The sequence below is a fragment of the Choloepus didactylus genome, chromosome 1 (genome assembly GCF_015220235.1).
Source record: "Choloepus didactylus isolate mChoDid1 chromosome 1, mChoDid1.pri, whole genome shotgun sequence".
Lineage (NCBI taxonomy): Eukaryota > Metazoa > Chordata > Mammalia > Pilosa > Megalonychidae > Choloepus > Choloepus didactylus.
The window spans coordinates 119981314-119995550 of record NC_051307.1 but is presented as its reverse complement, the minus strand read 5'-3'; the positions used below and the strand labels follow the sequence as shown (position 1 = coordinate 119995550).

Sequence of the window (14237 nt, the reverse complement as noted above, 5' to 3'; positions counted from 1 at the left end):
ATGGCATTTTAAATTGGATACAGTCAACTTCATATTCCAGCCTTATCCTCAGTCATTGCCACCACATAGAATATTCTCTTGTGGTTTCTCTTCCAATTACTATTCAGTCATCATCATCATCATTGTCATCATCATCATCATCGTCATCGCTATTACAACTGATTTGACTTAAGACTCTTTTCTTCCAAGCAGCTTTCTTGACTAATGTCAAGCAAGCACTTTTCAAAGTATATCTGAGGATCCCTCAGGGTTCCTGAAACCCTCTCAATTATATATCTGTATTTGGCCAGATTTTCTTCTAAAACTTCTACCAAACAACATATCACAATGGATTGAATGCAGAAGCAGATATGTCTTCTGTTAGATGTCTTCTTTGAAGCCCAGCATGAAAGCCACTTAGGAAAATGTAAACCAGTGCCATTCTTTTAAAAACTCTTTTTGTTTTTGAAAATACCATTATTTTATGTAAAGATGTGTTATTTATATTAATATGTAGTGGGTTTAATGTTATTTTAAAATGAATAAATAGCTGAAGGAAGATGGGGGCATAGAGAGGAATGGAAGCTAGTTAGTTCCCCTGCAACAACTAATAAACAACCAGGAACAACTAGTAAATAATCTGGAATAACTGCTGGGGGACAAATGTGACTGTCCACACATCATACACCAACCTGGATTTGGAAGAATGCCCAAGACTGTAGCATAAAATCTGTAAGTAAAAACTATGGACCCGCACTGAGAGCTCTTCCCCCATGGCAGCCCAAACTGTAAAGCCTCGCTGTGATAGAGAGCAGCACTCCCTGAACAAGCAAATATACCTCAGCCCAGCTCCAACTGGAATTTCAATTAACAAATGTTGACTACTCAATACAAGCTATGAATCCCCAACAAGCAGACAGAGGCTTTTAGTGATGACTGACCTTGGAGAGCTGGAGGACCTCTCTGGGAGGAAGAGGGGGCTCAGGGGACCAGGTGCTCTCTCTGGCCTATGGGTGAAACTGATGGTGGCCATGGACTGGCCCTGAAGGGGGGCTTTCTGTCCCTTTTTAGGCTCAGTGGAGAAAGCCTCAGCCATTTTCAGTTCCCAGTGCTGTGACCCAGACAAGGGTGAAGATAGCAGAGTCAGAGAGACTATTCAAATGCAAATGGTATCTCCCTAGGGGGTGTATCTTCCCTGAGAAGAAAGAGGTGGTGTCAAGCTTTACTACCTGCCTTCAATTCAGAACCAGACCCCAGAGCCTGGGGGAAAACAGCCACGGGCCTTACAACAGTCTGGGCTATAGGCTGACAGGTGCCACCTGCTGGGCATAAAAGCACAGTGGTTTGAGGCCTCACATGGTATATCAATCTTCTAAGACACACCCTTAGGGAAAGGGAAACCTTTTGTCTCCTGAGACCTGAGCCTGTTCTGGTCTGAGAAAACCTGATTGGGGTAATGAAACCAGATGCCTAGACAACAGAAAACTACAACCCACACTAAGAAAAATGAAGTTGTGGCCCAGCCAAAGGAACAAACTTACACTTCAGCTGAGATAAAGGAATTTAAACAACTAATGCTAAATCAATTCAAAAAGTTTAGGGAAGATATGGCAAAAGAGATGAAGCATATAATGAAAACACTGGGCGTACATAAAGTAGAAATCAGAACTTTGAAAACACAGCTGGCAGAATCTGTGGAAATGAAAGGCACAACACAAGAGATGAAAGACACAATGGAAACATACAACAGCAGATCTCAAGAGGCAGAAGAAAATACTCAGGAACTGGAGAACAAGACACCTGAAAGCCTACACACAAAAGAACAGATATAGAAAAGAATGGAAAAATATGAGCAACATCTCCAGGAATTGAATGACAACATGAAATGCGGGAATGTACATGTCATGGGTGTCCCAGAAGGAGAAGAGCAGGGAAAATGAGGAGAATCAATAATGGAGGAAATAATGAAAATTTCCCATCTCTTATGAAAGACATAAAATTACAGATTCAAGAAGTGCACCATACCCAGACAGAAGCGGTCTGAATAGGCCTACGCCAAGGTACTTAATAATCAGATTATCAAATGTCAAAGATAAAGAGAGATTCCTGAAAGCAGAAAGAGAAAAGCGATCCATCACATACAAAGGAAGCTTGATAAGACTATGCGTGGATTTCTCAGTAGAAACCATGGAGGCAAAAAGGAAGTGTCGTGATATATTTAAGATACTGAAAGAGAAGAACCACCAACCAAGAATCCCATATGCGGCAAAACTGTCCTTCAAATATGAGGGAGAGCTTAAAGTGTTCTCTGACAAACAGACAATGACAGAGTTTGTGAACAAGATACCTGCTCTACAGGAAACACTAAAGGGGACACTATAGACAGAAAGGAAAAGACAGGAGTGAGAGGTTTGGAACACAGTTTTGGGTGATGGTAGCACAGCAATGTAAGTACACTGAACAAAGATGATTGTAAGTATGGTTGAAAGAGGAAGGTTAGGAGCATTTGGGACACCAGAAGGTAGGGGGAAAGATAAAGACTGGGATTGTATAACTCAGTGAAGCCTAGGGTGCTCAACAATTGTGATAAAAGGTACAAATATTTTTTTTTTTTACATGAGGGAGAACAAATGAATGTCAACCTTGCAAGGTGTTAAAAATAGGGTAGGATTAGGAGGAAAATATAATCAATGCAAACTGGGGACTATAATTAACAGAAACATTGTATTATGCTTCCTTTAATGTAACAAGGGAATATACCAAAGGTAAATGCATATGGAGGGGGTATAGGGGAAAGGTATGAGACTCTTGGTGTTGGTAATGTTGTCTCACTCTTACTTCTACTTTAGTTTAATGCTATCTTTCCTTTTGTTGCTTCCAAGCTGTCATGTGTGGGTTTTTTTCCTCTTTCTTTTTTCTTTTTCTTTTGTATAACTCAGTGAAACCTAGGGTGCTCATCAATTGTGATAAAAGGTACAAATATTTTTTTTTTACATGAGGGAGAACAAATGAATGTCAACCTTGCATTCTTTGCCTTCTTTGACTCATCCTCCTTCTTTATGGAAGAAATGGAGATGTCCTTACATAGATAGTGCTGATAGTGGTGAATACATAAATACGTGACTATACAGGGAACCATTGAGTGTTTACTTAGGATGGAATGTATGGGGTGTGAACAAAACCATCTTAAATAAAAATGGGTTGATGAAGAAACCTTGAGGGCACTATATTGAGTGAAATAAGACAGACACATAAGGACAAATATTGCAGGGTCTCACCGATATGAACTAATTATAATATGTAAACTCATAGACATGAAATATTAAGTTACCAGGATATAGAACGAGGCTAAAGAATGGGGAGTGGTTGCTTATTTTGAACAAATGATAGCACATTGTGAGAATAACTAACAGTGCTGAATGATCTGTGAAAGTGGTGAAAAGGGTAAGCTCAGAGTCACGTATGTCACCAGAAGGAAAGTTGGAGGTTAAAAGATAAGAATGTATAAAACAGTGAATCTTGTGGTGGACTATGTCCATGATTAACTGAACAAATATTAGAAATCTCTCTCATGAACTGGAACAGATGTATGACACTGTAACTAGAAGTTAATAACAGAGGGGCATATAGAAAAAAATGTATAGCTATTGAAAAATATATATACTACAGTTAGTAGTATTTCAGCATTCTTTCATCAACAGTAACAAATGTGCTATACCAAAACTATGAATCAGTAATGGAGGGGGGAGTGGTTAGGGGTATGGGAGGATTTGAGTTTCCCTTTTTTGCCTTTATTTCTTTTCTGGAGTAATGAAAATGTTCTAAAAATTGAGAAAGAATTAATTGTGGTGATGGATGCACAGCTGTATGATGGTACCATGGGCAATTGATTGTACACTTTGGATCTTTGGATAATTGTATGGTATATAAACAACCTCAATAAAAAAATGAATAAATATTTTTAAATTTTCAAAATTTGATGTTTAATATTTGATAAATATTCATGGATAATATCCCATGTAAACAAAAGCCCTTTGGGCCTTTGATAATTTTTAAGGTGTAAAGAAGTGCAGAGACCAAAACTTTTGAGAACTGCTACTTCAGCAATAAGGCACAAAGGGCATTTTGTTCCTGTGTATCTGCTCACAGTCTCTCGTTTCATAAATAATAACTCCCACTAACTGAGAGTCTACTATTGTGAGGCATGTTATGTACATTATGTATAATCCACACACTACCATTTTTATTCTAATTTTAACATGTGGAAATGGGGTTCAGAGAAATTAAGGAATCCCTCCAAAGTTTCCCAGAAATGAAGTGGTAGCATCAAAATCACAGCCTTGCTTGACTCCAAATGCCTAGTATCTCTTACTGTTTAACATTAGTTTTCATAAATGCATGCTATTCCTCAAACCACCTTCCATAGTATCAGTTACAGTTCTGTACACAAGGAGGGAATGAACAAAATGATTATTGAATATCACCAGCCCATTTTTTTTTATGTCCTTAATGGCCAAGGTTAATCTTCAATTACCTACTTATTTTCAGTACTATTGTTTTTTCTATATATTATTTTCCATTCTAGATTGCCTCCTATAGACAAGGGCAACCAATAGGTTTCAAAGAATGAACAAAATTCATTCAACTTTTACTTAAAGTAAGCTTCCAAAGCTTAATTCTATATTAATTCACCTTTAGATACATAACTTGATGTGAAAATATTTCATAATTCCATTTCCTGATAATATACTTAGTAACTCTTCCAAAAAAGGAATTAAGATTTTCAAAGGATCAGTGCATAATTAAGATTTGTTCAATTCACTTGCCTCCTGCCTTGCTTGCAGGGTTTTTGCGTCCAGTGACTCAGGAAACTGACACAGCACCACAGAGGGGGCAGGGTTTTACAGACTGAACTAATATGAAAAACCTAATGATCAGAAGAGAAAACAAACACAAACACAGAAAACCTGACCAATCTATTTTATTTGTTCCTGAGAACTTCTTGTAGAAATGAGCTTTGCAGAACCACTGACTGAGCTTGTAATAAGGTTGTAAACCCTGAGCTAGGAGAGATTTTGGGAGATAAGACATGCTAGGGCAGCAGGGAGGAGAGAAACCCTTCACCTAACATACAGAAACACTGGAGCTGTCTGAGGAAGGGAATTTCAAGAAAGATAATAATTTTAGTTTTAGCCAAATTTGATGTAAAGTTTAGACTTTCAGGTGGATATGTCAAGTAGGCAGTTCAAAATCTCTGAGAATAGGCAAAGAACAGGACTGAATTCAAAGTGACTGTTTTTGGATTAGAGGTGAGAGATGAAGTCATACTTTAATTGGAAGGAAATCACAAAGAAATAAACTCAAAGAGATGGCTGCTAAAACTTGTTTAAAACCATTGTTAGACTGAGGGACAAAGAAAAGTATAAGATAAAGATGGTGTTTTGGTTTGTTAAAGCAGCCAGAATACAATATACCAGAAATGGGTTGGCTTTTAACAATGGGGATTTATTAAGTTACAAGCTACAATTCTAAGGCTGTGAGAATGTTCAAATTAAGGCATTAACAAGGGGATACCTTCTTTGAAGACAGGCTGCTGGCATCCGGGGTTCCTCTGTCACATGGGAAGGCACATGGCCACAGTCTGCTGGTCCTTCTCTTCTGGGTTTAGCTTCTGGTTTCAGTGGCTTACTCTCTCAGCTCCTGTGGGTCCTTTCTTCACATCTCCAGGGCAAACTCTGGATTTCATCTTTTTGTTTCTCTGAGCTCTCTGAGTTTCATCTGTCCTTTATCTTCTCACAAAGGACTCCAGCAAGGGTTAAGACCTACCTTGAATGGGCTGGGCCACATCTCCAAGGAAACAACCTAATCAAAACGTCCCACCCACAATAGGTCTGCCCACACAAGAATGGATTAAAAGAACATTGTTTTTCTGGGGTAATAATAGCTCCAAAATAGCACAGATGGTAAAAGAAAATATGGTAGAATATGAAATTAGAATATGCAGTGCCTCCAAAGTCTAGTGAGGAAGAAACTTCAAGAAGGAAGCTTCCATCAACAGTATACAATGTTCCAGAGAAATTGGAATAAAAAGGGGAAAAGAATATTGAAATTGTTGATAAGGTGGTCATTGGTGATTTGAATTGTTGGCATAGGAGCTAAATCTTATGTTCAGGAAACATGAGAATAGAAATAGGGAAATAGCTTAAGGAACTACTGGAAAGACAACAGTTACGAATAAAAAGGGAAAATGAATAAACAAGGTCTAGAGAAGGCTGGAGAGATGAAGTCAGAATGATGCAGATGAGTTGGGAGAAAAATGTCTTCATCTTTAGGTTGTGTGGTAAAAATATGAAATACATATTTATTGAGCATTGATGATAAACAGATACTCTTTTAGGTGCTTGGAAAATACAAGTGAAAACTGTAAGCCGAGATCTCTGCTATGGAGAGTGACATCTGTTTTGCATACTTACCAGATTCCTGGCCCTAAGCTAATTAAGCTCCATTAAAAGAGTCAAATTCTTAAGTTACATGTAATGATGTACTAGAAAATCAGCTCACTGGAAATTGGAAAAAAAAAAAAAAAAAAAAAAAAAAGGCCTGTTATTGTGTTTGAGGACTTCCTAGGTGTAAATATTCCCACCTTGTCCAATTTCAAACTTCCAACATGACACTACATGTGGAGTTTGGAAAGATGTTCAGAATGAGCTCTCATGAGTCAGTAAAAACCAGTATGAGCTGGTATGAACCGGGTTCAACATGTCACTAGTACTGGCATGCCTTGACTTATATTCGAGGTCTATTAATATATCTTTGCCTTTACTTGATTCTTCTGTAAAATGGGGAAAATATCTTGTAATTATTATAAAGAGATAATTTGTTGAATAGTTCAGGTGGAATCAAAAACAGGGGAAATGAAAACTATCAGAGTTATATGTGAAAATAATTTTAAATTTAGATTTGAAAACCACAGATAATTAAAAAATAAACTCACAGATGGTAAACAACTTTTAGAAATGCTGTAATAACACCTCATTTATCTAACATCATGAGGGAATGAGCTGTTTCACATAAGTAAATTTTCCAAATAAATATAAACTTACAGATTTAAGCACCAGCACTTTATTTTAACAGGTTTACGTGGAAACCTTTCAAAATGGATTAAAAATTTCTTTGCCATCTTTATTTTTATAACATATATTTTGAGTTTAAAAATAATGCATGATCGTTATATAACACAGTGAATATGCAGAAATATATAAAGGAGAAAATAAAAGCCTATTCCTAATGTCATCATCTAGAGATAATAAATGTTAACATGCTGGATTATTTCTTTTCCATTCTCTTAATTGCATACATATTTTTTAATTTGAAATATGTTGTATCTAGCATATACTACATAAATTTATTTGTGATCATTTCATCATTAAGTATTTCTAGAATGCTTGATTTTAATGACTGCTTACTATTTCATCAAATGGCTATATCAGAATTGTTTTAACTATGTACATATTGCTATTCAGTTAGGTTGTTTCAGTTTTTCATAATTTTCATAATTAAAGCTTGCTGCAACCTCATTTATCTATGCATACATCTATGACATTTCTAATAATAAATTCCTAGGCGTGGAAATAGTGGGTCAAAAGATAAGGTCATTGTTTTAGAATTTAATACAATTAGTCAAATTGCCCTTCAGAAAGTTTATGGCAATTAATACTTCCACTAGAAATGTATGAGAGTACCCAACCCTCTGTGTCCTTGCTATCAGTAGGTGTTGCCATCTTTGCATTTTAAAATGTGTTGAAAGTCATAATGACTCAGAGTCATCATCATGTATATATGTGAAATAAGTGAGATAATGTAAGGGAAAGCACCTAGAATATTTCTTGGCACATAATCACTATTTAGTAAATAACTGTATAGACTAAAGTTGTAGTATAGCACAATGAAGGTTTTTTCATCATTTACATTTCAGTATGGGTCAGTGAGGAGTCTGCTCCGTGTAGTCACTCAGGGATCCAGATTTCTTCCATCCACTGCCTCCACCATCACTTAGGACCTCAGAATCCTTTCAAAACTCACATTTGGCTAGTGGTGATCACAAGCATCTCTGTCATAGTTTTTAAATCAAGAAATCTTTGTTCTATTCAGATACAGTGATGATGCACTCATGATTTATTGAGGGCTGTAAACCTGTTGGTCATTGTTGTAATACATTCTGACTTTTTTCAGGGGAAGAATTAACCATTCTCTTCCTTGGGTTACCTTTATACTCCAGGCTAAGAGTTAGAGTATATGCTGCATGTTTGTCACTCTGCTAGATTAGAGGCACCTTAAGGCCAGGGGCTGAGTCGTATTCATCTTTGTTTTTTCAGTACTTAATATAGTATCTGGCACACAATAGGTACTCCACAAATGATGGTTGAGTCAATGAACAAATCATAGATTTATAAATATGCTGTTTGATCTGTTTTCTGCTTTTGTCGTTCTTAATTCTTTTCATGTGACATCAATCCATGTTCGTTCAGTAAGTCTCCATCCACTGAAATTACCCTAATTTTCTTCAAATATCTTGAAAACTTTTGGAATTGTATACCCAAAAAGAGAATACCAACTCACAGTGGGGCTGAAAAACTTTTCAAGGAGTTAAGCTTAGTAACTTTAATAAAATTATTTTAAATGACACTTGCTTATGTCCTGGACCATTTTTTTTTGCAGGACTTAACTTTATTTAGAGGAGAATGAAGATTTTCTAAGTAATGGAAGTCATATAAATAAATGTAAATGAGTGAGGCATATTTATAAATCAATGTAGGCAAGTACTCTATTACCTAACGTGCGTTATCCTATTCCTTCAGCAGTAGTATTTGACATTTTAATTAACTATGTTTCCATATTCTGTGATCACTGAGGGTCTTTTCTGGAATAGAAGTAAACAAAGAGCCCTTAACTCAGGATATTAAAAAAAAAAAAAATTCTGCCCATACTTTGAAAATATAGCACACCTGTAATAAGTGAATTTAATCAACTCAATTTCATTTAATTGTTGAAAAAACTGAAAATAAAATTTGTTCTAATTATTATTCACTACAGTTGAATTAAAGAGGAGTATAACAGTGCAGTGCTCTGCTCTGTATTCTGGAGTTGAAGAACTGATCTGACTCGGTGTATGACTAGGATGTGGTAGAAAGGGCTGCTACTTCCACTGCAACTAAAAGTGTGGTCTTGGGGAGACTTCATCGGAAAGATGAGTTTTGTAATATCTGTTCTGTCTTCATCATGAGATTATTAGGCTTGGGATTGAGATTAAGTATTCAGAAGAAATAATGTTATCAAAACTTTAAATATTACTACTTATTTAAAATAACACACTATTTATACTTCTTGTAATTGTATATTTTACTCAGAGTTACAGTATTTACTCTTAACATTGCACATAATTAATGCACCTTTTAAATAGTTACCAAAATCATTCTTAAAGACAGCAACTTTGTAACTTTCCAATTAGGCCTTTGACCACTGGTAGACCACTAAAATATGGTGACATGTTCCAATTAGTTCTCCTACTCCCACTTAACACTGATTGCGTCCTCATCGCTAGTGGTTCCTGGGGAATTGGTCCGATTACACAGGTTGTTGCATATTCAGTTGACCAGTTAATAACTGTCATTTCAAACTGCTCTTTGGCTTGTAGCACTTGTTTCAATAACCTTTAAAGATTCAGAAGAGTATTCCTAGGGTAGCTAGATTGAAACTGGCATTTGGGAGATGTCCGTGAAACAGAATTAAGTCCTCAAAATGTTGGTATATATACTTTTAAAAACTTTTTATTTCTAAATAATTTCAAATTTATGAAAAGTTGCAATAACAGAAAAGAATACATAGAACACCTATAAGCTCTTTACTCAGGTTCACCTATGGCTAACATTTTACCCTATTTGCTTTATCATTTACTTTCACTCCATATATACATTTATATAAAATTGTAATGTGATTATATATGATATATATTATAAATATATAATTATTTTCTGAACCAATCGATGGTAATTCACAGATGCTTCTGTGATCTCTGAACATGTGTTCTCAAATTCAGTTTTAGAATTCACTGGCCTTCTTCCACAAGCCATTGTGGTTGCATCTAAAACATAGACATAGTTGAGTGTCTCATGTTGAAAACCCATTGATGTGTCCTTTTTTATGCAGAGGGATCTCCATACTTCTTTGCAGGGCCTTTATTGTGCTCTGCATCTTGTCTAGGCTCCTGTGCAGTCTCTCTGGCTGCCACTAGGCCCCAGTAGGCCCTTATCTATCATCAGCGCCACCCACCCTGAACTTCTCACAATTGCCTGTGTCTGCAACCAGTTCTCTGGGGATTTCTTCCTCCAAATATAATCATTTCTGTTTATCCACTCATCATATTCATATTTAACCCAGCTTAAATGCATATTTTTTTTGTGATGACTTCCCTAACCTCTTCCCCCACCCCTAATGCATATGGCATTTGTAGCACAGTGACTAAGAGCATGGCTTTGTTGAGTTGAATCCTGGCTCTGTCATGTGTTAGCTGTGTGCATTTGGGTGATTTCCTTGTCTTCTCTTTTCTTCTGTTTTCTTGTCTGTAAAGTGAATATAATTATAATACCCAGCTCTTAAAGCTATTATGGCTAATATGAGATAATGCTTCTCAGGTGCCTAGGACAGTCCATGGAAGATAGTAAATGCTGGATACATGTTAGGTAGAGTTATTACAGCACATTGTCCAATGTGTTTTGATTAGTTATTTATATATTATTGTCCCTTCGCAGGTTATAAGCTTCTTAATGATGAAAAACCTTATTTATTCATCTTGATATCTCTAGCCCAGCCTTCAGTAGCGTTTACTCTTGAATGAGAAATACTGATATACTGGATAGGTAATGCCCTTCTTTAGACACAGGGGTTGTACAGGAGCCATCTCAAAAAGACACAACCAAAGACAAAGGTGAAATATGCACTGAGGAGTCTAGCTCCTGACTGCTTACACCCTCTGTAATGAGGAAATGAGAATTGTAATTTTTTTTTTGGATAATAATCAAATGAAAGACTAAGTTGAATTACAGAAAAACAATACTATTCAAGCTCTTGTTGTGGAGCGAGTTGCTACATTGTGGGTCATGGGGACACAGGCTGAGGCACAACAGAAACATTCAGCAAATGACTGCTTTATTACTTACACAGCACAGGAGGTACAAAAGAGCAGAAGAGAGCCTATCATGCAGGTGTCCCAGCTTGGTGGATGGCAGCTCCACAAGCCTCACTTTAGGTTGGAGAGGAGAGACCAATCTGTGCTGCCTGAGGGCGGGTTATTTAAACAAACCCAGGGGTATGGAGCCCTGCCACTGAGAGATACCACCCTGAGAAGCAGCTGGGGCTGCTTGTCGGGTGTGGTCAGGCCTTTTCATGAGACCTAAGGTCTCTTGGGGGCTGCACAATGGAAACACTTTGAAACACCTGCACACAATAGAAAGGAGGAAGAGCTTAGGCAACCGCTGGCAGAAGGCCTCCAGGTGTGCCCCTGACTTCCCCAGCACTTCTCATTTCAGCAGTTTATTGAGAGAAGATATACTTAGGGATGCCCATGGTTGGGTTCAGACCAGCCTCAAAGAAATACAGGCAATTTCTAGGAAATGACTCTAGGGCAGTGAAGGTGGCAGATATTTGAGGGAGACAGACTACAAAGAAACACATCCATTACAATAAAAATTCACAATAAGCCAGAAGTACCTCAGAATGAGACAGTTACAGTCAAAGTTTATTACAGGCTTTTAGAGAACATGTTTAAAGTTTATTAAGGCAGACTTTCAAGGCATGTGATTTTGTTCTTCCACTGTGCCTCCAATGAAATTGTTTTTGATATTGCTTTTGATAACCAAAGTGCTAAGATACTTAATATACTTAATGTTTCTAAATGTGTGTCCGTGATGTTTGATATTCCCGTGCAGTAGAGAAATTCCTTTCCGTACAGTTAGGTTTAAGATTGCTTAGAGATCACAAATGTGAACTTTTCTGAAGCAGGCCAGTTTGCAAATTTTGGCAGGGTTGACATTCCAAGAAGGTAATGAATTCCAGGTTCCAGAAATTCAAATATGATTATTAAGGCAAGAGTAGTTGGGGTTAATATAAAACTCACCCAAAATAAAATATTTAGAGGAACTGTGAAGGCGTCTTAGAAATAAGGGAGTTGGGGAATATGCAGAAGACCTTCTCTTTAGAAAGGGTAATTGTATCCAAAATAAAGCACACAGTATTCTCAGGCCCAAACACAAAGACAGGATGCTGGTTACATTAAGTACAAAATAAACTTGAAAATTCTTGGCCTCTTACTGAGCCCAGTGATATCTCTTAAAATATGACAACAAATGCATTTAACTGTCCCTTTCTTTTTTCTTGCTTTTTTTTCTTTTTACCTACAAAGAAAATCTCCCTTCTTTCTTGTTACTTCATCCCCAAATGGCATTTCAAAATGTCTTCAAGAATGATTTTACTGTTTTACCTCCTTAAATCTTGCCCTATATAGAATGTGTAAATGTGAGCCATAGAGGGAATGATGATACTTGCCTACAAAAGATATTTCAATTCTGAGAATTGAGTCTGAGAGCATAGGGTATCAGGGGAAGGCTTATTGTAAAGGTTCCTAGATTGTAAGCTCTTATAGCAATTAACATCTATTCCTGAGCTGTAACGGTTATTTCTAGACTCTGAGATGCTGAACTTTTTGTGTATAACCTGGTTGGTCTCTGGAACTTTTGATATCTATGTGACACCTGAGACTCAGAACCAGAGTCTGGCAGCTATGAATGTCAACATGCAGCCAATGTGAAAGAAGCTGAAAAAGAGATCAGACTTCAATAGACATATGAATAAAACGGACTTGTTAGGATTAAGGTAAATCAGACTAAAGGGTAAAGGATGATACTGACTGTTTTAAAACATCAACTTCTATGTGAAACCAAAGGAAGAGATGTTTATTTCATGGAATATCTGTATTTTCTGTAGCACACTATATAATTCAACTTGTGTGGTCAATTTATTCAAACACAGTAATTATATGGAACCTAGAATAAGAAGTGAGATCTGGTTTGTTTGTACAGGTTGGTGTGAAGCCCTGATGCATCCTGGAGTAATTTGGGCTGAGGATGAAAAAGTATTGGAAAAGCTCCCTTGAGAGACTGGGGAAAAATGTAGAAAAATTAAATTTACCCACCTAGGGAATTCCTTATATTCTCGCAAACATTGGGGCTACCAATTTAGTAGGCCAAGCCCTTGATCTTGGGGCTTGTCCTTATGAAGCCTGTTCCTGCAAAGGACAGTCTAAGCCTACTTACAATTGTGCCTAAGAGTCACCGCCAGAGAACCTCTTTCATTGCTCCGATGTGGCCTCTCTCTCTAAGCCAACTTGTTAGGTGGACTTGATACCCTCCCTGCTACATGGAACATGACTCCCAGGGGTGTAAATCTCCATGGCAATGTGGAACATGACTTCCGGGCATCATAGGTTGAGAAAGCCTTCTTAACCAAAAAGAGAAATTAAACAAAATAAAGTTTCAGTGGCTGAGAGAATTCAAATGGAGTCAAGAGGTCATTCTGGAGGTTATTCTTATGCATTAAGTAGATATCCCTTTTTAGTTTTTAGTATATTAGAATAGCTAGAAGGAAATACCTGAAACTGTTGAACTACAATCCATGTAGCCTTGATTCTTGAAGATGACTATATAACTATATATAGCTTACACGGTGTGACTGTGTGATTGTGAAAATCGTGTGGCTCACACTCCCTTTATCCAGCGTGTGGACAGATAAGTAGAAAAATGGAAACAAAAAAATAAATGAGTAATAGGAGGGGATGGGGGACATGGGATGTTTTGGGTGTTTTTTAGTTTTTATTTTAATTTTTATTCCTATTTTTATTTTTATTACTCTTTTTTTCTGGAGCAATGAAAACGTTCAAAATTTTTTGTGGTGATGAATGAACAACTATGTGAGGATACTGCAAATAATTGATTTTACACTTTGGATGATTGTATGGTTTGTGACTGTATCTCAATAAAATTGTGGGAAAAAAGATGTATCAAGAGTAAAATTTGCTTAAGGCAGAGTTAGGAATTATGTTAAATAGTTGGAATGGTCAATAGCTTCACTTAGCAAATTGTACTTCGAGTCTTTTGTTCATTTTTTAATTTGGCCATTTGTCTTTTTGCTCTTGAGTTGAAGGATAT

At 36.8% G+C, this 14237-nt stretch overlaps 1 protein-coding gene and 1 long non-coding RNA gene across 4 annotated transcripts in view; one reads left to right on the top strand and one right to left on the bottom strand.

The window, feature by feature from the left end:
* LOC119537896 overlaps positions 1-5593 on the bottom strand; it is an 88072-nt gene extending 82479 nt beyond the window's left edge. For all 3 annotated transcript variants that reach the window (XR_005217477.1, XR_005217479.1, XR_005217478.1), the window contains exon 1: positions 5554-5593. This is a non-coding gene — a long non-coding RNA (uncharacterized LOC119537896). The remainder of the gene's footprint in view (positions 1-5553) is intronic.
* Positions 1-14237, top strand: part of NLGN1 (neuroligin 1) — a 931345-nt gene that overhangs the window by 46920 nt on the left and 870188 nt on the right. The window lies entirely within an intron of this gene.